Source organism: Typopeltis vanoorti, chromosome 11 (assembly GCF_054136105.1).
Source record: "Typopeltis vanoorti isolate ZY-2024b chromosome 11, IOZ_Tvanoo_1.0, whole genome shotgun sequence".
NCBI lineage: Eukaryota > Metazoa > Arthropoda > Arachnida > Uropygi > Thelyphonidae > Typopeltis > Typopeltis vanoorti.
The window spans coordinates 65,283,627-65,306,319 of record NC_143559.1 but is presented as its reverse complement, the minus strand read 5'-3'; the positions used below and the strand labels follow the sequence as shown (position 1 = coordinate 65,306,319).

The 22,693-nt window shown below is 35.8% G+C and overlaps 1 protein-coding gene and 1 long non-coding RNA gene across 4 annotated transcripts in view; one reads left to right on the top strand and one right to left on the bottom strand.

Annotated features, from left to right (window-relative positions):
• pros (homeobox protein prospero) overlaps positions 1-19,059 on the bottom strand; it is a 104,662-nt gene extending 85,603 nt beyond the window's left edge. Inside the window, exon 1 of one of the 2 annotated variants that reach the window (XM_090400141.1) lies at positions 18,967-19,059. The gene's annotated coding sequence lies outside the window, so the exon portion shown is untranslated. Of the gene's footprint in view, positions 1-16,936; positions 16,962-18,966 lie in introns of those variants that run through there. The other variant, XM_090400142.1, reaches the window with a different exon arrangement.
• Positions 17,172-22,693, top strand: part of LOC150101678 (uncharacterized) — a 127,131-nt gene continuing 121,609 nt past the window's right edge. For both annotated transcript variants that reach the window (XR_016549012.1, XR_016549013.1), the window contains exon 1: positions 17,172-17,589. This is a non-coding gene — a long non-coding RNA (uncharacterized LOC150101678). The remainder of the gene's footprint in view (positions 17,590-22,693) is intronic.

Here is a 22,693-nt window from a genome sequence, read left to right as displayed (position 1 = left end):
TCTTTGGAACCTATGGATAAGTTTCATTATTCACTGAGGGAATCACTCGATATTAACATGGAGGGAACAGATCTATACTGTATATACATCACCACTTTAAAGTTATATTCTGCCATTTAAAAATAAACGATAATTCCAATGAGCATCTCTCCTTATACGCGTACTCCAAAATAGCTAAAAGGGCCTGCTTCAGGTATGAATCCCCGCCCCCCTTTCCTTCTTAAATCTCAACTTGATCACTAAGTGGAAAGAGAAGAATCCACACAATAAAAGCACACTGAGGATTTCCGGGACATTCTTTTCCCCTTGGAGTACTCCCTCCTTTTACAGTATCATACTTGTACGTAATCAGGCCACCGCTTCCGGCGACAAATTTCAGGAAACCACGTGACCTCGCTAAGCCTACTTCGTGAGGGGTTAAAAAAACCTACCGCAAGTATTGTCTTTTGTCTCGGCCAGAGGTCAGCCGCAAGTACAGCGCTACGAACGTGTGCGAGTTTGCCACTTTTCCTCTTGATGGCAGTAGCGGTAGAGCACCGCACGATACACAATTCGCTTTTCTCCCCGAGCCCTCCGCCAGTGGTGCGGCGTATAGCTAACGACATCGAAAACAAAGGAGAGGAAATCCGTAGGCTCAGGAACAGGTGGTTCTCACGGTATTTGAGGATAGCTAAAAACCTTCCGCCTCCCTGACAAATACGAGGGTCAGCACGAATGATCTAGGCCGTCACCACCTACCCTGGAATGACGGCCACAGCAAAAGATGAACGAAGACACGCAAGTCTTCCTGTCGTCATACAATGCTCCGATCATATTAATAGCCCCGCATGTTTTCGCCACTTTGGTCGTGGCGGATGAAATAATAGGTATAATTCTGTCACTGTCTTATGAGAGGAAATACAGCGCCACCTGTTTAAACCTTGGGCGTTAGTTACACAGCAAATCGTTGGGTTGAATACTGTATATACATAAGGAAATCCGTGTGCAGGCATGCCGATAAATTGTCCACTAGACAAGCAAAAAGCTTTTAAGAAATCTGGTCGGAACGAATAAAGTCCTAAGAATTACCATGAACAATACGCACGTTAAGGGATTTGTATTTATTCATCGCAATATGAAGAGCCATGAAAAGGGAGGAAACAGTAATCGTAGGGAAATCTGAAAGCTGATTGTTGATCTTAAGGAATATGGAGAAAACGGATATATCTATTGGAAACTACTACCATACCTGGACCGGATGAAATGCAACAGCTTCCTGCTATAATTATTAATGATAATTATAGTGGGGCGTCCTGCTATAGTTATTAATGGATGGTTATACATAGCCATTCATTAATAACAGGACAAACGTTTAAAGGGAATAGTAAGTTACGTCTTTGGACATTTCATTCTAAATGCAAAATATAAATATCACACACACACACACACACACACACACACACACACAAATAATAGATTTTATGCTTGCTGTTCGTATTTACTAATTCTAAATATGATTTCTTCTTCTTCCACATATCCCCCCCCCTGCAAAACACTAAAAACTTGCCGAAGAATAAAAGCAATTTAACAGTCGTCAGTATACTCCTTGTAACTTTAACTGCATCGACATAATACTGAATCAAGAAATAACCAATCAATCCGAAACCAAAATATGCAAAGTTTTTGAACTTACAGTCGTATGAACTTAAAAGAACGGTTTTTGAACTTTAAAGGAGAAACTGATTAACAATGGACTTTAAACTGAAATGAATGAAAATTTATACTTTTATTGTAATTATAATACATTGTGCATTAACATAAAGATAGAAGCAAGAAATCCGCATGGATATCGATATAAACAAAGATGTTTACAAAGAACTAGTTTGCCGAGTTCTTTGTAAACAAAGAACTCGGCAAACAGAAAGAGTTTCATATTCAAATTTTGATGACCAAAAAGGATTACTAACAAAAAATGTAGTGTTCAGCGATGCATATCGAACAGTTATTCACGCAAAATAATGTGATCCTTTAAGAAAATCAGTAGTAGTAAGGGTATTCTGATATAGATCTTAAGGGATGCCACAAGAATACTGAATAACTCTGTTGGGAAGTTATGATTAAGGTCTATGGTGCAATGGTAGGGTGAACAATACCCTATGTGCGGATAGCTCTGTATTAATAACTATGTAGCAACATTAGGGAGTGAAATATGCAGAATCCTTACTACACTGCAGGGCTCCGATTAACCAAGTATAATAGGAAACACATGCTATATTCTAAGTGAATTAGATTTGGACAGCGGCTTGGATAATCATCATTATCATGGAAGTGCGTTTGAACACTAGTTCCAGGAAGGAACTGTGTTTCCGCGCCATTGTAACAGAATAACATTTAGACAGAATCACATACATAACTTCAAAGTGGATAACATTTGGGTCCACCTGATTATTAGGAACCTTCTCTTTCATGGTGTTAGGAATTTAACTCTACCTGAGAACAACAAACACACAACTAAGCCTTTATGAGTTAAAATTGCAAAACAGTCCGGAAAGTATACAAGGAAAGGTGGGAGGAAAAGAGAGAGAGAGAGAGAGATTGGAATTACTTTACAGTACAAAAATATATTTAAGACAGTTTCGTATGTAACGGAAATGCAAATTAGTTACATATTTTATATATGAAAGTCATTATATAACTATGTAATTTGTTTGTAAGTTAAACACACCCACACAAAGTTTAACTTATCAGCATACTATTGAATTAAGAGGTATGTGAATGTGTCAGGGAGAAAGAATGATAGTTATCCGTCAAAAAGAAACAGTTCTGAAAATGTTTCATTTCATTTTTTAACTAAAGTTTCCCAGATCATCGGCTTCTTTTATTTTTATTTTATTTCGACTAGTGTGCGCTCGCACCTGTCTCAAGACAATAAGCTAACAGCATTACGATTTCACAAGGGTCCTATCACTCAACTCCCTATACTATCTCTACTTCTTTATCGAATTTGTTTCGTATCTTGCAAAGCATTTTATTTGCACCCAGGTAGAACGATGACTCTTCTAAATATTTCACTGATTAGAGTAAGAGATTGAATGCTCGCCCTGAGATCGCCGATGGACAATACGATGTAGATAGATAAACAGGCAGAAAAAAAAGATAAATTAGCAGAATGTTCTATAACGTTCATAGTAAGAAAACAAAAAATTTAGATAAGAAAGCCGAAAGAAATCGGACTCACGGAAGTAATGTATATCGTCATTTAGGGTATGTTGTAATATCAGTAAGAATACAAGCAATACTTAACCCTCCCCTTCCTTCGTCTAACGTTTCCTTCACAAGCTAATCAAGATAAATAATTCGTTTATGATTATTATCCGAGGAGATTGAAGGAAATTGTACAATAAGGAGAAAGTTCCTACGGTAACGTGTAGCAGAAAGCAACAACAGCCTTCACCTTCTGAAAGCAGGAAGACCTTCCGGTCGTGTAGTCGTAATGCAATAGCACGGCAATCCGGAGGAAGTCGGATGAATCCGCATACTTTTGACTGCTCTACCGAGCACACAGAAGTGAAAAGTACGCGGAAAAGTATCACATCTTTTTGCTATAATAGTGAAATTAAGACAAGCGTTTGCTTTCATTTCGACTGTGATTTGACGATGAATCGTAACAACATTAAATTGGGAGTGGTCCGTTGTTTTGGTGAATAACAGATTTGCTTTCCACTTCATGTCGCATTTCTCTGAAGTCTATCTAATTATCCAAGTTGCGTTTGAATCTTTGTTTAGTAGCTTGTTTAATAAATAAGTTTCAAATAGAGATCTATAGTTAAGAATGCGAGTTCAAAGATCTCTGAATGCTGATTTCAGCAATCTTTGTTCAACTTAACAATAAAGGAAAATTGAATGCGACCTGACCTGATTAGAAAGTTACTTTGACAGCAAATGGTTGGTGGTGAGTCCAGTGGCTAGCTACAAAGTTGTCGAGACCAAACAGAAATTTATAATTACAGACGTCAGTTTTTGGGTTTAAAGATGTTTGGAGATTTTTTTTTTTCCTCTGAGATAAAACGATCATAAGATTATGATGTTATCAGCAGTCGTTTATTATATTATACATATTTAGAATGCAATGAAGTTGATATTTACATCGATCATTATTTTTAGAAACTTTTTTAAGTTTCAAATAGAGATCTATAGTTAAGAATGCGAGTTCAAAGATCTCTGAATGCTGATTTCAGCAATATATATATATATTGCTGAAATCAGTATATATATATATACTTTGTGAAAGAGTTAAGACATGTTAGAAATTATGCTCACATAACATCATGTATTCATCGTCATATACTAAATAATAATATTATGCCTGATATCCAAATTCATCAGCAACAGTTTCAGCTAAGATCTAACTCAATCAATATTCCATTCTTATAGCGTTGTATTCTGAACAACACTAGATTTAGCTGTTGATCAGACAATAAATGGAAATATTCAAAATAAAAACTGAATCCTCTCTCTCTCTCTCTATCTCTCTCCCAGAACTTCTGTGGTTCATTCAGTATCGACGATAGGTTGGAAAGATTTAGGTTCGAATCTTGTCTAGAACAAGAAGTAACGGAGACAAGTTTTCACTCGCAAACAGGCAGCAGAACACTGACAATTAAGCCACATAGTAATCGTATATGGCTTCATAGTTGTTTTGGCAGTAATTCCAGCCAACCAACTAATCCCTGCTCTCTCAACATATATCTTATATGTAAACATATAAACAAAGTTAAAGAATGGTAGCCGATTCACTACCTTGTATTTGCTCCTAAAGATGTAAGAATATCTCAACGCGAACACAAATTTTCAAGTGAGACGAAGGTCATGCATGCCATGAATGTCTGTGCTAAAATGTGCAATAAAACGTTCACCAATAAGCTTTTTGATATACACACACACACACGCTTGCACAAACATTTTTTAATTGTTTCTCTATTTTGTAATGGAATAATGAAATATCTAAAGAGATTGAAAAAATTAAAAATTCAAATATGAGCACATTTAAAAATACGCAGTATTCATTAGTAGATAACTTATTCAATACTAAAGCTAGTCTGTGTCCCCAGTCGTGATGTTGTTATACGACTTTGATATATATCTCATCCAAATCTTATAAGAACAATATACAATGACAATTCGAGCATAGATCTCCAATAAATAAATAAATAAATAAATAAATATATATATATATATATATATATATACTTTGTGAAAGAGTTAAAACATGTTTCACCGCATCCTTTATGCGCAACCAAAAAATCCACAACATTCAAATCGGGAAACTCCTAATTTACAGATGGGAAATTTTCTAATAATAATGCTGTGCACTGAAGCCAAAACATGGGGAGGTACGTTACGTCACGTCAGGCCTGCACGAAGAGCACATTCCAAATCCTTCTTTTCTCTTGGAGAGTTTAGATTGCATTTTGTGGTAGCAGTTTCAAATATCTGTACAAGATTTGTCTGTAAGACAGCAGAGAAAATATGGATATTCGACTTGGAGTGAGCAACTTAGGAAGGATATAATAAATTTAGTTTAATCCTTTATCCAAGTGTAAGCAAACAAAGTTTGCGCCTGAAGTATCTTCAGGACTGAGGCAACTCGTGGTAAAGGCGGACCAAGCTCTCATCACCACCACTTATCTTAGAATCTCCTAATGCAAAGCATATCTTCTTGCGGACATATAGAATGCTATGCATTAATGGAGGGGCCACTAGGAAGAAAAAAAACTTCCAACAACTTAGGAAGGAGTGGTGTTTCGCGGATAGTGAGGTATGGCTAATCCGTCTACAGCATCTTAAAATAATAATTTTTGGAAAACCATCAATGAAACATTTATAAGGAAAAGTGCACTACAAACTTACAAACCTAATACATTCGTCAGATACTGCATCAAAGTATAGTAAGGGGAGGGGAGAGGAAAGGATTGCAACTTGTGCCATCATCTCATAAGTTATCGATGGATATCTATTTCTCAGTCGGTCAAAAAGAGTTCGTTCATTCCCAAACAGTCATGCACACAGTAATAGTCAAACACTCACAGCCTGTAGGTTGGTGAGGCAAAAGGCGTTGTAATACGTTATTAAAGTGACTGGGAAGTATTTAGAATTAAACTCAAGGTAGCCTAAGCCGTGAGAAGAATTTATTATGCCTAAATTGCATGCGTTCATAGTTTGTATGTTTTACAGAATGAGCTGAAACTTTAGTTTTTATAAGAAATGCATCTTGGTATCTCCGTATAAAACTAACTAAACCTTCAGTTACTGGAATTACGATTGGTATGCGGTTGTCCGGCAACACTTTTAATTAGATTCTTTTCCAGATGAAATTTTCATCTGAAAAAAAGCCTAGAAAATGTTCTTAGCGTCTTTGGAGAGGCAAAATCCGCGCGACAAATGAACAACGAAAGAGGAAATTAGACATCCAATTGCAATATCCAAGAGAATGACTTTAACATGGGCGTTTGTTTAGTAGACCAGACAAATCAAATGCCTTGATATGTGTAAAGAGCAACACCCTAAATTTCGTTAAACCTTTCCGTATTGTCTAAAGTGATTTATTATATTGGAATATGTTTGTATTATTTTGGCTTTCTAAATATGTCTTCGCGGAACAATTTTATTTCTTAACATGCACTGTTTATTCAGAATGCCATGATTTGCAGTTTGAGGTACTTCAAGGTTACTACTACTAATATGTGAAACGGCATGCTTTATTTTTTCTGAAAATAAAAAAAGTTAGCATACCATTTTTAGGATTATTTCGAATGATTTCATGAAGTACTGTTATCAATTGTAAAATACAGAATAGTCTTTTCGTTTCTTTAAAGAAAAAAAAAATTAAAAAAGGAGATAGCACATCACATTACTGGTGAAGAGCATTAAAAGAAGCATGCAGCTCATATGAGTTAATGAATCTATTGCTCCTTTATATTTATCCAGATGTCAACCACGCGACATTTCCAAGAGGTCAATAAACACACATTATATTTTAAGGTGAAATTCCTGCAAATAAAAAAAAAAAGGTAAACAGAAGGGTTTTTGCTGGAGTTGATAGCCACTTTCTTCTTGCCACACGCCAAATTAGCACATAACTGAGAGGTTTGTTAACGGGGAGTGCATATTTTGAGCTAATTTTACCGCAGAGACGCTCTCTCGCGACGAACTCCCTCTCCGACTGAGCCAATCATTCCGCCCCATTACCGAGCCAGCGGCGCGAGATGATCGTACGCGGAAGCAAGTGAATGTAAAATTCATCAGTTTCACCACGTTCCATTACTCCGGCTAGCGAAGGGATGCGAGCGGCGGTTTGTGGTCGCGTAAAAAACTACTTAGTTACCTGTTGAGGTTTGAACTCCAAGACCTCCTTAATCCAATAATAAGATGTTAAACATGTAATGTTAATGGGTTTTAAAGACGCGGAAGGGCAGCACGCGGAAAGGAGGAGGATTCTTCCTAGGCATTTACCTCTTTTTTTTCCCCCTCTCCTTCCGTCTCTCTCTCTCTTTCTCTCTCTCTCTCTCTCTCTTTTAAAGGAGCTGCTTCAAGGAAAACAAATGATCCAAACTGCAGTGAGTGTAGTGAAGTGTAACGTAAGAGACTTCAAGTAATTAATAACAAAATTAAGCTGTAAAAACAAATGAATAAAAACACTGCAAAGAAGTTTTTAAACGCGTGGAAAAATAACGCCTTTATCTGACGACTTCACGCGGTAAAGTTTTTCTTTCATTTCAACGACTCTAAATGTTTTCTTCTGTAACTACTTAAGATTTATTGAGAGGAATATTTGGCATCCATTCAATAAATTCTTCCAATTACATTTAAACGAAACAGTTTAAGAAGGTCATTAATAAGCGGAAGATTCTGTAAGCTGTGAAGTAGTGACACTCTTTAAGCATTATGTTAATTGTCAGGCTTATTTATATAAGTTTAATTTTTTTAAAACTTCTTGATTCATTTATCAAAAGAAGGATATTTTATAGTATAACGGCAAATGCTAGATCAAATATTAGATCCAAATAATTCAATTCGTTTTCTCTTAAGAATTCTTTTTAATACATACAAACTAAATGATTAATCTGATAACTAAAGTTGCTCTCATTCTACATTAAAATTCCTCACAATTGGAATTAGAATAGAATAAGGAATTCTTCTTCTTCTTCTGCAGCTTCTCCCACTTAAGTGGGGTCACTGTTTGTAATGAGTCTCCTCCACCCCTTCCTGTCTTGGGCTGTCACCACATCCAAGTTCTTCATCTTCAAGTCCTCTTCTACCAGCTCCCTCCATCTCTTCTTTGGCCGCCCACGCTTCCGCCTTCCTTGCACATCCATCTGCATGACCCTTCTTCCCACATATTCGTCCTCCCTCCTCATCACATGACCAAACCATCTCAACTTTGCCTCCTGTATTTTCGCTCCTAAGTTCGTAACTTTTACTGTTCCCCTGACATAGTCATTTCTCAGACGATCCTTTCTGGTCACACCGCACATCCACCTAAGCATTCTCATCTCTGCTATTTCCATCTTGCTGATGTTATTTTTCCTCAGGGCCACAGTTTCTATAGCATATGTTATAGCTGGCCTCACCACTGTCCTATAAATTTTGCCTTTCAGATTGATCGGTACCCTCTTATCGCATAACACTCCAGCCATCTCCCTCCAGTTCCTCCAACCCGCTTGTATCCTGCATCCCACTTCCTTCTCAGCTCCTCCATCTTCTTCCACTATTGAACCTAAGTATCTAAAGTCTCTCACCTTCCTGATGACATTTCCTTCCAGCTCTATTATATTTAATTAAATATTTAATTATATTTATTAAATATTAAATATTATTAAATATTTTAATTATATTTATTAAATATAATAGAATAAGGAATAAAAAACGAATATTAGTAGTCAATAAAAGGCTTTCGTTTATAAAGATGATGCTCATGAGCACTGTTTCATATATATGCAACGAAATATCGTTTCCTAAAGTTGTATGAATAATCGATGAACAAGCATTTGTGAGATTCGAAAAAAATCTAAACTAGTTTGTTTTGAAATAATCAAACTACAAGTGTGGCAATAAATGGAATGCTACTGAAGTTGGGATTTGAATTTAGCAGCTGCATTATCAAAGAGACATTTTTGAACTGAGATTAATTCTTATAAACCCACACTGAAGAAAAGTATTTGTTTTGTTTGTCGCGTAAAATCTCACTGAATTTAGCAGCTGCATTATCAAAGAGACATTTTTGAACTGAGATTAATTCTTATAAACCCACACTGAAGAAAAGTATTTGTTTTGTTTGTCGCGTAAAATCTCACTGAATTTACCTTACTTTACTCAGCTAAAACCACAAGCTATAACTTTGAAATATTTCGCATTCTACAAGAAAAGCGGTGTCATGTTTCACAAATGATCAGACACAACTCTAAGCGATATGTTCATGTGTCGCGTAAAGAACTGTTTTATTCTATAATCTCGATAATTAAAAAAACACACACGATACAATGAGGTATAACGCCTATATTATTCGTTATCCATTGACTGTATTAAAACACTTTAACAATGTGTGATTAGAATAAGACACTCCCATATCTTAGATAGTGAGAGGCAGTATTTTCTTTCTGATTTTTCATTTGTAAACTTTAGTAAACATTTGTCATGATAATCAAGGTAACAGAATTTTAAAATAAGGAATGGAGGAACTATTAACTAGGAAAAGAAAATAAATCCCAACAAAAACGAATTATCTAAAGAAAAGTGACGTTTACAGACCAGCCACAATGCACTTCAATAATTTGCAATAAAATGCGAAATATTTTAGATGAACAAATTGTAAACTGAATAGTGTTGAATTAAATTAACTCCTAAACACACAAACAAAACATCTGCAAACACGTCATGGTTATGTTATTTATCAAATCAGCATACATAAATACCGAAGTTTCGAAATAACAGAAAAATTCACGTATATATCTCTTCCTGTCAGAGTGTGCTGTCCTGCTAGGGATTAAGGGATGAATAATAAGTAATGTCCCATACACCAAAAATCTAATTAATCTATAGCTGAATCCGTCACCTTACTCTACTCAGCTTAGCTATGTTTTAAAGTTTCATTGAGCACAATAGCGAAGTGCTTTAAAGGCTCAATAACAAGAGCCTCACAGTGAGCCATAACACAGGTGGTGGTGGTGGTGTGTTTATATATATCCAAGTGTGACGAAGTGTTAGGTGTTGCAACACTCTCTTATACCACAATATAGCAATCAATGGCAAGATGAGATGATGAAAGAAACTGTGATTGTAGAATGGTCACCCATTCCCCCCCTCTCCTTTTACAAATAATATTTTCGCAAATGTGGCACGTTATTATCCATCGCACGTATTCATAATCATTATATGTATGAAATCCCTGTGTACAATACATTCGCAATGGGTAATTTCATGTTTAAGAGGTTATTAAAATGAACCTACATATTTAATTGATGGAAATCACGTGATTCCTCAAGAGACAATGATATCATCACAGGAATTTCGAAATCGATTCCATAAAATTTAATCAGTAGAGATTTCCGCCAAACATCTTCGATGAGAATGTTTATGAATTCGAAAAATGAGCAGTCTATTCCTTAGCACTCGGCAGGATGCTCATCCACTGATGCTGATTCAATTTGCACGTTTTGGTCCGAATCAGCGCTACCATTTAGGAGACTTAAAATTCAAACTTGCAGTCTGAATTTTAAAATGATCATTTTTAAGTCTTGCTGACTGTCTAGTTGATTTATTGAGCAATTTCGTGATTTTTCTCTAATTTTTTTAAGCGGAAGTGATATGAAACTGTAAACAGTATTGTCTTATTATGTATTAATAAATAAAATTAAATATGCATGATAACGCTTTCGTAATAATGTTTATGTTTCCGAAAACGAGTTTATAAAAATCCGACAAGTAGTCTGGGCCTGATATCACTAAGTACGAAGTACGAACATGCGCGTAGCAACAGGACAGTTTTATCCAGAGAATTAAAAATTACTAGGTTTGGTTAAAAACTGCAAAGAAAGAATCTGTATTAGAGATTTGGGCCCTTACAGAGTTGGGCGTTAGTCAGTTTCAAAATAGGCTCCATGGTACTTGTGTGAACATTACTGCCACTGCTAGAAAGCATATTTCGAATGCAGTTTTCGGTATCACGAGGAAACATTTAAGAAATGGAAATGAAACCGCTGAAAAACTCCGCCTCATTGTTTCCAAATTCTATTAGCATTAATTCGTGTAATTTGATGCTCGTCATACTGACTTTTTCACAAAACTCAATGATTAATCACATCTGTTTCTGATTCTAAAACATCAAAATGCGATATGTAGTAACAACACATAGTCTTTCAATGATGAGCGCGATTAAAGTAATAAATGAATCAAGAATTTGTTTACACAGATGGTAGTTTGTCCAAACATATCACAATCGACCCTAGCAAGCTTGCTTAACCAAAGAAACAAAGCCAGTTTTCATATTTTTAAGCAAACCTCATATGCCATTGTAATGAATTTTAGTAAGTACCTTAAACTCCAAATTTCATAAAAATCTTATTCTCCAGGTATTTTTTCTCGTGTCATTTTTATTTCATGTTATTTTTGAAAAGGTCTGTGATAGAGTATCAAGAGGAAAGCTTTTATAAAGCCACTGTTATGAATTGAACACTGTATGAATGGAACATTATACAGAATAATATACAACACCCATCATAAGTTGCAAGTCAGCAGTTACAATTAAAAATGTATAGATGGTTTGATGTACAATTAGATGTAAGACAAGGCTACAAAAGAAAACAAAACAAGACTGTTATTCATTATCCATATGGATCATATTATATGCAGATGATATTAAACACCTAATTAAATCCATTAAAAGTTTCAAGACTCTTTATCTAATTTAAATAATTGCTCTACCAACTTTGGTACAAAAATTTGTCATAAAAAGAAAACACTATGAAAACAGAAACAAATATGGAAAATATTAACTAACTGTATGCTCCATGACGAATCTATAGAACAAATATAATACTTCGGCTATTTGGGTACAGTTTTTCATGACAAAGATACATGAAAACAGATAATATAATCAGAAAATATAGTATGGTATGGAAGTTGGATAAATGTATATAACATTAGAGAGAATTTAGCCAAAACTGGCAGTATTCTAGACGGTGTTCAACCCAATTTTGTCTTACAAATCTCAAAGATAAATTAGAAATAAAACTGTTGATAGAAGACGGGAGACCAGAGATGTGACGATGTGAGAATGTACAAACAGTACTAATGACAGAATATTGAAAATGAAGATATTAAAAATGAACATGATGCTGTTAGCATTCAAAAATGTATGACTCAAGCCAACTGAAGCGGTATAGTATACTCAAACAGAATAGGTGAGAAAGGTTGCAAAATAGGTATTTGATGCTAGGATGGCGAGGAAAAGAAAGACACAAAGGAAGACCAAAAAACCAAGATCTAGGTGGAATGACGTAGCAATCTTTAGAAGACCCAAATGTAAGGTTTTAGTCTTCTAGAGATCTGACAAATAACAGATTAATGTGGAAGAAAATATTTCAAAATAACGAAACCTAATTATGTTGTACTCTCATAGTATCGCGTAAACCCTTGAGGATACATATCCGGAAATGATGATGATGGTAAGTCTTGAAATGAAGTCTAGAAAAAGTTTTTCTTATAGGGATGAACATGATGCTGTTAGCATTCAAAAATGTATGACTCAAGACAACTGATGGTATAAAAAAAATCGTTGGTAAAAAAAAAAGAACATCTTAAACGTAACAGTATTTTATTTCTATTCTCTATAGTCTTCAAGATGAGCATTTCCAACCTGTTGTGCCTGTTCAATTGTAATAATATTAGGAAGGATGTGAATACTACGGCGAACTGAATTTATTCTGTTTTGAATAAAAATATTTGCATGACGTAATCACTAAATCCATGCCATCAAATCGAACCAATGATGGATCCAGAAGGTGTGTGTGTGTGGGGGGGGGAATAGGGACAACTGCCTCTTCACTGAAGAAAATAAAAAGAAAGTGGATTAAAAAACACCTATTTGCGTTTTAAAATATATTTAATAACTTAAAGTTACTTTTTATACATATTAAATTTTTTAAATAAATGTTATCAGTGTAAAAACTATAGCAAATTACGTTTAATTAGAAGATGTTAAAAAAATAATAGTACTTTTTCATCACTCTTCCTAATATTTTCAAATCGTCTCTACTAAAATTAAAAACAGAATTCGCCACTGAATCGTTCACTTCTATTCATCGCATCAGAAAAAATCGCACTCAGTATCTCCTGAATTACAGCATTTATTGAAAACGGACTGGTGAATGAACCAGGTCGTTCACGTCTAATATGGTTGAAGGCGTCCAAATATAAATATGCGTGCGTGCGTGTGTGTGTGTGTGTGTGTGTGTGTGTGTGTGTGTGTGTACAACGGTACTGGAAACAACTGTACCTACAGGTTCCAATAAAAGCTGCAACATGACAAAAAACAAGATTTGGAAGTGGTCACTAGTCCCTAAAGTAACTACTGGCTACCATGATGCATTTCATGTAAGAAGCTAATACCATAGCGTGTGGATACCTTAGACACTGCAGCTGCTCAGACTGCACCGTTTCCACAGCTGCACTTAACACATCTGACAAAAGGTATGCTTACGGGAATGACGACAACGATGAAGCTAAGGGAGGACAGAAGGGCAATGACCCTATCATTGTTACTCACCCCCCCCCCACTCCCCTTCCACCACCAACACCACCAACACCATTTGTTACCTTCGCATATCTAAAATAAGATGACACTTATAAACTGGGAATGTCTCATTTAGATGGCGGGAATACCAACTTATTTTAATATTTAAGCAATTCAAGATTATAAGGCCTACAAGAGAAGTCTGAGTATTTTATTCTCTCAATAGCTTTAGTGATTTCCAACTGTTAAGTGGATATTTCAGCCTTCAAGTAACTTAGCATTGCTACGGGTTTCACCAGCTAACTCCAGTAATCTCGTTCACTCCCACCCATGTCACGCAAGCAAACACAACGCCAAGTAATCTCTCCCACTTGTTCATCAAACACACTGATATCTTTGTGTAGGAACAGATAAATGCTGTTTATGGAGTTTTAAGTCAAGTTTCTTATTAAAGCTTTTCTCTTGAACAAACGATTATCTCTAACAATTTCATAAAGCCCTGACCGTAAAGTGGCGAACAAAGTACGTTTAGGTAACCACATCCGTGTCTCGCTACGACCTTGAGGATCTTAAAGATATTTAAGTCTTCGGGAGATAATTTCTGCCGCTTGTTCAACCACGGAAAGCGTTTGACTGTATTGTTTGATATATTACATGGAAATCAGAATGTGTGCTAGCAAGTATTATTATTTATTGAACAAATAAGCGGAGAGAGAGAGAAACAGCTACGTTGCTCCTACACGCAAGTCTCCGTAGCTTATAAATTTCGATGATGCCTTTTAGTTGAAAGGATCCAGGTTCGAATGTCTCCTAGGATGCAAAGAACCTTTACAAGAACTTTTCAACTGAATGATAAAAAAAAACAGTTTTCGGAAGGGGGGAAACCTTACTATCTTTATATGAGACCAACTAATTCTCCTTCAGATGACAAGTCCTTATAAAGTTTCTTCGCGTCCTAGACGGTATCCGAACCGAGGTCTAAATCTAAATCCCAAATATTCGATTCGATTTAAGCAGAGGAAGAAATTTACCCATAGCTGCTAATGAAATGTTCGGAGTGTCTCGACAGAACAGATATATTTTATTCAAATGATATACGAAGACCTAGACATAAAAAAAGGGTAGTATATAAGCAAATATTTCGATCTGAAACTTACAGATCATTTTCAGTGAAATGACAATTCAAGAAGGTAGAATAACAAATTTCAAATGCGATACGAGCCGCGTGCAAGAGTGATGTCGTACAGTAACAAATGACTACTTGAACATTTAGAAGAGTTTAATTTCCTGCATTCAACTTAACCATCATCTGATATGCAGACAAGAATCTGCATATATATCACCGGTCTCAAAAAATAAGGATCTTTAAAACTTTTCTCAATAGATCACACACGTTGTCCTAATCCTTATAAATTACTAGAATACACTATCCAAGTAACAATATCAGAATAACTAGAATTACTATCCAAAGAATTATGCAACAGATGGGTTCATCCCAAACATCTAGCATATCATTGATACATATAAGCCTGTTCCTAAGAGCTCCAATCCTGTACGTAGTTTCAATCCCATACACTTCTAGAATCTTTGAGCCAATTTCCTAAAAAAAAAAAAAATAATTTGGTACTTACCCCCCCCCCCCCCCACTTTTCCAGTCAATAAACTCTCCTCTATGTTACCTTTTATCAAGGATAAACAGCCTCCTCATTCCCTGCCTAGTTTTTTTTTTTTTTTAATGTACTTCCTACCACGGAAGGTTATTAGTAAGCCCTATAATACATTTGTACCGTGGATGGGCTAAGGATTTTCCCCCATTTTTATCATTTTATATATATATTTGGAATTTTTTTATTTATTGTTACAAGTCCGGAAACCCTGCTCTAAGAGACTAAACATGAACATATTTCAAGCCACTTCTGGCCTCCAATAAGCAGGTCGGTGGTCTCAGATCTGGCGATGAAATTCATCTCCCACCTAAAGACAATCACAAACATCTATGCCAACAGCGGGATTCGAACCTGCGACCTGTTGGTTGGAAAGCTGGTAAGGTAACCCACTCGGCCAATCAGGCTGTTTACTAGGTTCCTTGTGACTGCTTTCTCCCTTATTTTGGACAAACAGAAAAGACTGCAAAAATATCATGTCTACATCCTCTTGTAAAATAATAATGATAACAATAAAAATCTCTAAAAATACATTTAGCGCAGATCGGAGTCTACGCAGACAATAGAATCTTCTTTTCGAACACACGAATTTTTATATCGATTCCTTGTCGAATTTAAGCGATCGAATTTACTTATATATGTATCAACACCATATCTACGGTAATCGTATCTCTTTTGAAATCCTGTGTTGTTATTCTACCTTTTTGGATTGGCAGTTTAGTGAAGATGACCTCTAACTTTCAGATTGAAATTTTTGATAACATAATTTATTAATAAACATGTAGACACAATTTCATTGATAAAACTGTGTCTACGTGCTCATATATCATTTTATACGTCACAAGTGTCCTGAAATACCTTTTTATTTTTCTCTTAGCATAATGCCAGCAGAAAGGCCGAATATAAGATTAAATAAACCATTTTTTTTTAATTGTGAAGATTCATATAAAATGGTAGAACACATCAAATCTGTATCAAAATTGAAATTGCAGGATCTTCAAGAAGAGAGGTATGCCTCTTCTTCTTCTTCTTCTTCTCTTTTTTATGCCATTTTTAAGATAACTCCTTAAGAATCTTATGAATATTCTTAAGAAGTCAACTATGAATGCAGTTAAATACCTGATGATCACACATATTAAGTTCAGTAAAGCACAGTATTCAACTTTAGGTAGAATGCCTGTTTGTATCATAACTCTTTGAACTCCGTTCCTTGGAATTTTAGGGCATGGTGCAATTCTATTTATATCTTACTTTACTAAAAAACGTACTACTACTGCTGTCGCTGTTAAAATAAGTAATCATGATAAAGAATGCTATTACTAATAGGAGAGAGATTGTGGATCGTCAAGGAACTAAAGAATGTATGACAAATATTCGATAAATCATTACGTTACCTATTGATAATATTCCCGAATGACTACTCTTATACAGGGGAAAAAATGGTACCACAGTGAATATAATCATTATCATTTGACGTTGCATAGCCAAGAGCCATCGTGCTTACCTGAATTTTCACAAATTGTCACACGACCAACAGTTTGGTTCTTGTGGAATACGACACGCTGTTTACAAGTAAAGGCTTATCTTGGAAGAATGCAGAGACAGCAACAACTCTAACAAGGACATTATCAGTAGCCAAGGTAACGAATGCTAATGGCAACTGTAGTAAGCAAATTACAATTAGCAACGCAAAGCTCACTGATAAACACACAACCGCCATTATAGTGAGCACGCAGGTCGTTACACGGTGCTATCTTAAACTACACGGCACAGAGTTCCCTACAAAGTGAAACAAGATCTAACTTGTGCTCACAAAGATTAACTAAGGAGAAATTACATCAGGGCAACTTACAAGCTCACGCTGTTATTGCTTTAGGGGATTATGGAACATCTAGAGATCAAAGCAGTGTCGTAGCTTAGGAGAATAGTCACACAAAATTCGAGAACTGCTGTATAGGAAACATGATACCTTACTTCATAGACAAAGAATACTTTCTTTAGATCAACAAAGTCCAACCAAGTGATCTACTTGCATTTGTAATTACCCATACATTTCGGATATTTTAAGGGGTGGGTTCTAATGCAACATTAGACTAAAATGTGCAGTCATCAGTTATGTAAAGATGCAGATAAGAAGACACGTTATTCAGTTTGAACGTAAGTTATTATTTACCATTTGCTCTTTTATTTAAAATACGTTTCACAAATTTACAATGTATCGATTAGTATACTGTGAGTATTATTGGCCCTTCTAAATATAAGAATAATCACCGTCGAAAGTCTAACTGACTTATGTTTTGCATACGACTACATTAAGACGTAATCGATCATTCGGATTTGTAATGTCATGTAAAACTCTGATATGTTGATTACCAATTTTGAAGCGGCTTCTTCAACCATTGTTTTTATGAGTGGCATAAATAAGTCAAAAATTAATGCTTCATAATCGTTAGTGGTGTGCACTGCTTGTTCTTCAGGTGTCATGATCTCTGTACGCCATTCGCACCAACGAGCACATGAACTTTTAGCTGTTTACAACAGATGCAGTCACGTGACGGGAATTGCATCACGATGAGACAGCTGCTGTTTTCCCTTACAATAGTCGAGTAGAAAGGAGTGCTCAAGACTCTCTAAAAATAGACAGCAAACCCAAGAAGCAAACACCAATCGCGTCATATTGTTCTAATTCAGGTGAATAAAGATTAGGTAGTAGTTTTAGTGAAAACTAGAGATGTTTCGCAGAAACCAAACTTATACAATGCTTTCAAGTTGTTGTTTTTTTCCTATTTACATTTGCGGTCATAAGATTATTTCAATGACTTTCCACCGAATAGTTATTAAGTTCGATAAAATCACAAACTATATTGCTTTTATTCATGCATGTGCAAAGTAGTATGCACCGATGCGAAGTTGATAAGTCGGATTTTATGCCCGCCTGATCAATATTTGCTATACTGTGTTGTTGTATTTGACGAAAAAAATGCAAAATGATGTTCTTTCACATGTACTTCAAGTAACAAAAAAAAAAAAAAAAAAAAAAAATGGAAGTAGGCTACAGACGTGGTTTCAATGACCTAGGAGAAATTTTTTCTGTTCCTATTTTTCTTATGAAAGAATAACATTACTAATCGCGAAGCTGAAGTTGTCTTTCGTTTCCTACTAATTTCTTACGGCAGGGAAAAAAAACGTTCCAGACATACACGGAAAAAAATAAAAATAAACAATAAACAATAAAATACTGTCAATCAGCTGACATACGCCACTTACTCTCTAATCCAAGAATTTTCTTTATAGTCAAGTACTGCGTAATCCAGATACATTTCAGAAATGAGATTTGTTTATAAATTGATTTTGGTCGATTTTAAAATTTTTTTGTAGACAGTGATGTAACTATCCCATTTCTTTAAAAGGAATAGGCATTCTTTATGTAAGAGGAAAAGTCGATTCGGAGCAAACTAAAAGCAGTTCTCATAATTCATTGCAGAGTGCAAGACACGAAACATTAAAGAGAAAAGCAAAATTAAAACTTCTTACCTTCTTATATATAACAAAATAGTTCCGAGCAATTAAATCCCTCACCTTAAATATTGAGCACGTTAAGGATGAATGACAGGCAGACAAAACGCAGTTCCCTCCAAAGCAGCGTCTGGTTTTTTTTTTTTTTTTGTGTGTGTGTGTGTTCATGACGTCATCAGAAGGAAGGAACTTCTTCGCTCACTGCGCATATCCCCACCTCGAATTTCCAGCTGTTTGCGTGAGTAAACGGTACTTGTGAGCTTGATCACTCGCGCCACGCAGCGTTCCAGAAAAACAAAACGAAACGACGTTACCGCGAGGAGTGTGGTGGACTTTGGTCCACCGCTTCGAGCGAAAGCCGAAGGCTATACTGGAGAATCAGAAAGAGAGGTCAGATAAGCGGAGCTGCTGTTATCGGTCTATTGTCTCAAAGGTGATCAAGTGGTGAGGCTTGATAAGATGTATCACAGCTATTGCTAAGCCACAGCGCTAAAACCCGATGATCTAACAGCTGTTTCTTGTTGCTTGACAACGTGTGGTCTACAACATTCGAAGGAGGAAAAGATTCCTGTATTAGGGTAGTCACTAAAGTTTAACACAAAAGGTATCATAATCCAGGATCCATACAAAGATTTCCGCCTTTGTATGGTCTCTCTGCTAATCCTTGTTTCCGCGGTTACACTGCGAATAATTCAACATTTTGACATTTGTTCAAATATTACATACTATTTTTGATTCAGAAGCTTATTTTGGATATTAGGTGTCATTTTCCAACACACACACACACACACACACACACACACACACACTGATCTTCCATGAAACGTTATCAAAATCATACAGTGCTGATAGGTATCTATTTATTCTGATTTATTATTTCAAATTTCTTTAATTATCTGACTAGGTTTGATATGCTTTACAATCTTTCTCTGTCACTTTAGCACATAAAGTGGATGTAACCGATCCTATATCATATTTATTCAGTGGAAATTTTAGTTCAATAATTGCCACTAGATGGAGTATCAAGATTTTGAGAAGGAATTTATTTGGTTTTACCTCTCAGTCTCATTTAGCATATATTCTTAACCTCAAATCGTTAGAGGCGAGGGGGATATATTCTTTCGTCCCCTAAGAGGTGAAATCCCAAAAGAATCACAAAACATGCATCGAAACACCGCTGAATACTAAAGACATCATTTCAATGGTATGCTGTGTGCAAAGTGGTGTCGCTGAATATGGCTTCATCAAAAGAGGGACCATGAACGCATTGTCACGTGCGGACAAACGGTAGTAAAAGCCATTTCCTCTCATTTTGACCAGCTTCTCCATACAGAATTCTTGGGACGTTAATATTTAAACTCCTCACTTCGTAGAAAAGGTGAAAGCACGAAACCTGCCACAGAGAAGCGTGCCGTATTCAGACGTCTAGTTTGCGTGACGTTTTTACCCCCCTACCTCTCTCCTCGCTTCTAAACCTTAAATTCAGCTAGTGACGCCATAAAGAGATATCTTCGAAGGAAACTGTTTACAGCCATTTCGCAGATGATAACAATATCGACAACAGTTTGGATTGTTTTCGATGAAATAAACTCCCCATTAATGGCTGCCGGAATTATGGAATAAGAACAGAAGTTAAACTACAACGAGCATGCGTTAAGTTAAATTCTTACTTTTTTTTTTCTTTTTTCTTTTTTTTTTTTTTTCCGCGAATGCAGAACACAGTAATTATCTGAAAATTGGAAGAGGAGGATTTTTTTTTCTGTGTCAATGACATGCCTTAAAAGTTCATTGCTAAGAACACGGGGATTTACTTGTTCACCGAACTAAACTGAGCATCGAAGACACTTTTCCACTTCTGTATTTTCTTTTAAGATTAATGACTTAATCAACATCTGATAGAAATGCAAACAATAATCAATAAACTATAGCCTGGGCATAACAATCACCTCTGTTGTGGCCATACAACGGAAAGAATCCCAGCACTAAGGGCATAGTTAATTACGCCTAGAAAAATGGCCCATCGTAAAATTTCACTGGGATCTTCAAATGTTAAGAGATTCTTACGTTATGCATCGGACTATGGCTTTCCACTTCTAACGCTAATTTTACATAACGCTGATAAAAGATGGCTGCGTATAAAGTAGTTAGAAGTTGAAGAACTAAAAAAAAAAAAAGCCACCGTAGGTCTAAATTAGAAATAATCATTTCCACTATCCAAGCTTCAGTCTCACAAGAGTACTACAGATTCCTAATGACTATATATTATTGCATTCTTAAAGACTTACAAGCTAGCGCTAGCAGATCAAACACTGATACCATTTCAGGAAGATTTCTATCATAGATGGCGCTGGCTGCTGATAGTATACTCTAAGATGAAATGGCGTCATTTGTTAGGCTAGCGTAATGACAACTCTATCTACCGCGAGTGGCATCTATTGTTCCTTTTTTTGTTAATCTAATACGTGAGAAATCATTCCCGATCCATTCAAGCCACCAAACACCTGGGAGTATTGTCAAAAGGTATAAACTAACTAAAAATAGCCATTATTTAATATACGCGCGCGCACTCACACACACCTCGATTATTAGATTGGTGATAAACAGCTACGAAATAGCTTTTACCTTCAAAGCGAAATTAAGTTGTGATAATTACAAATATCAATCCTTTTGTTACGATCTGTTATCTTATGAAGGATTTTAAGCGCAAGGCTTAAAATCCTTACATTATTTAAGATTCCTAATATTCTTATAAATATAGACAATGATCATAGGTCAGCTATTGTGCGCACCTGAAGAGATACAACTTTTGATTGTTAGCTGGGCAGCATTATCTGCTTGACTGACGCATGCGCCGTTCAAGTGGTCTTAGGAGAAAACTAAGAACGTGATGTCCATATCAGTCTAGCAGAAGAATGACACTTGCATTGTTGTGTTAACTGAGGCAGAGTATAAAATGTTATCTGCGTACGTTATCTCTGTCTTATTTATGGGGATGACTGCTTGCTCAGATAACTAAACAGGATTCGAAGATTGGGAAATGTTTGAAACAACAAGGAAACTCTTGTTAATACGTCGGTAGAGGGAAGGGGAGCGAGCGAGATACTATAATGTTGCCGGATTCACATTTCAGACCATCAGGTTACCAAATGCTTCCTCTGTTTTTTTTTATTAAATCTTCTTTTTATTTGAGTGGGGTAAAGTAAGTTTTTCTCATGGGTTACAGTTCATCGTCAAATTAAATCGTCCACGAAGAGTTGAACTTTGCATCGATCGTTAATTAGAAATCCTCCCCTTCTACTCTCTCTCTGGTTCTCCCTCTATTTTAATCATTTTATCATTTAACTCCGACTCGCTGCTCTTGCTGATGAGGGGGGGACATAAATTTCCCCCCATCTGTCTTGCTTTACGGTTTTTAATGGGCGTTAATGTTTTTATGGGTTCTATGTTCGCCGAGGGGGGGGCGTTTTTTTTTTTTTTTTTTTTTTTTTTTTTTTTTTTTTACGCGTAGGAAGATCGTTTAAACAACTATCAGGTTGACCCTGTAAGCAGCCGATATTCCAGATGATGCGAAGCACTAACAGTAGATGCCTCGAAAACTTTACACTTTTTGTTTGGATGCGCCTCATAAAACTATAAATTTCCCTCAAGAATTGGGTCAGCAAATATACTCTATGACCATAAGCTTTCTATATATTAGACCTAATTAATTCGGTTATTAATTAATTCATTCATTCATACATCGAGA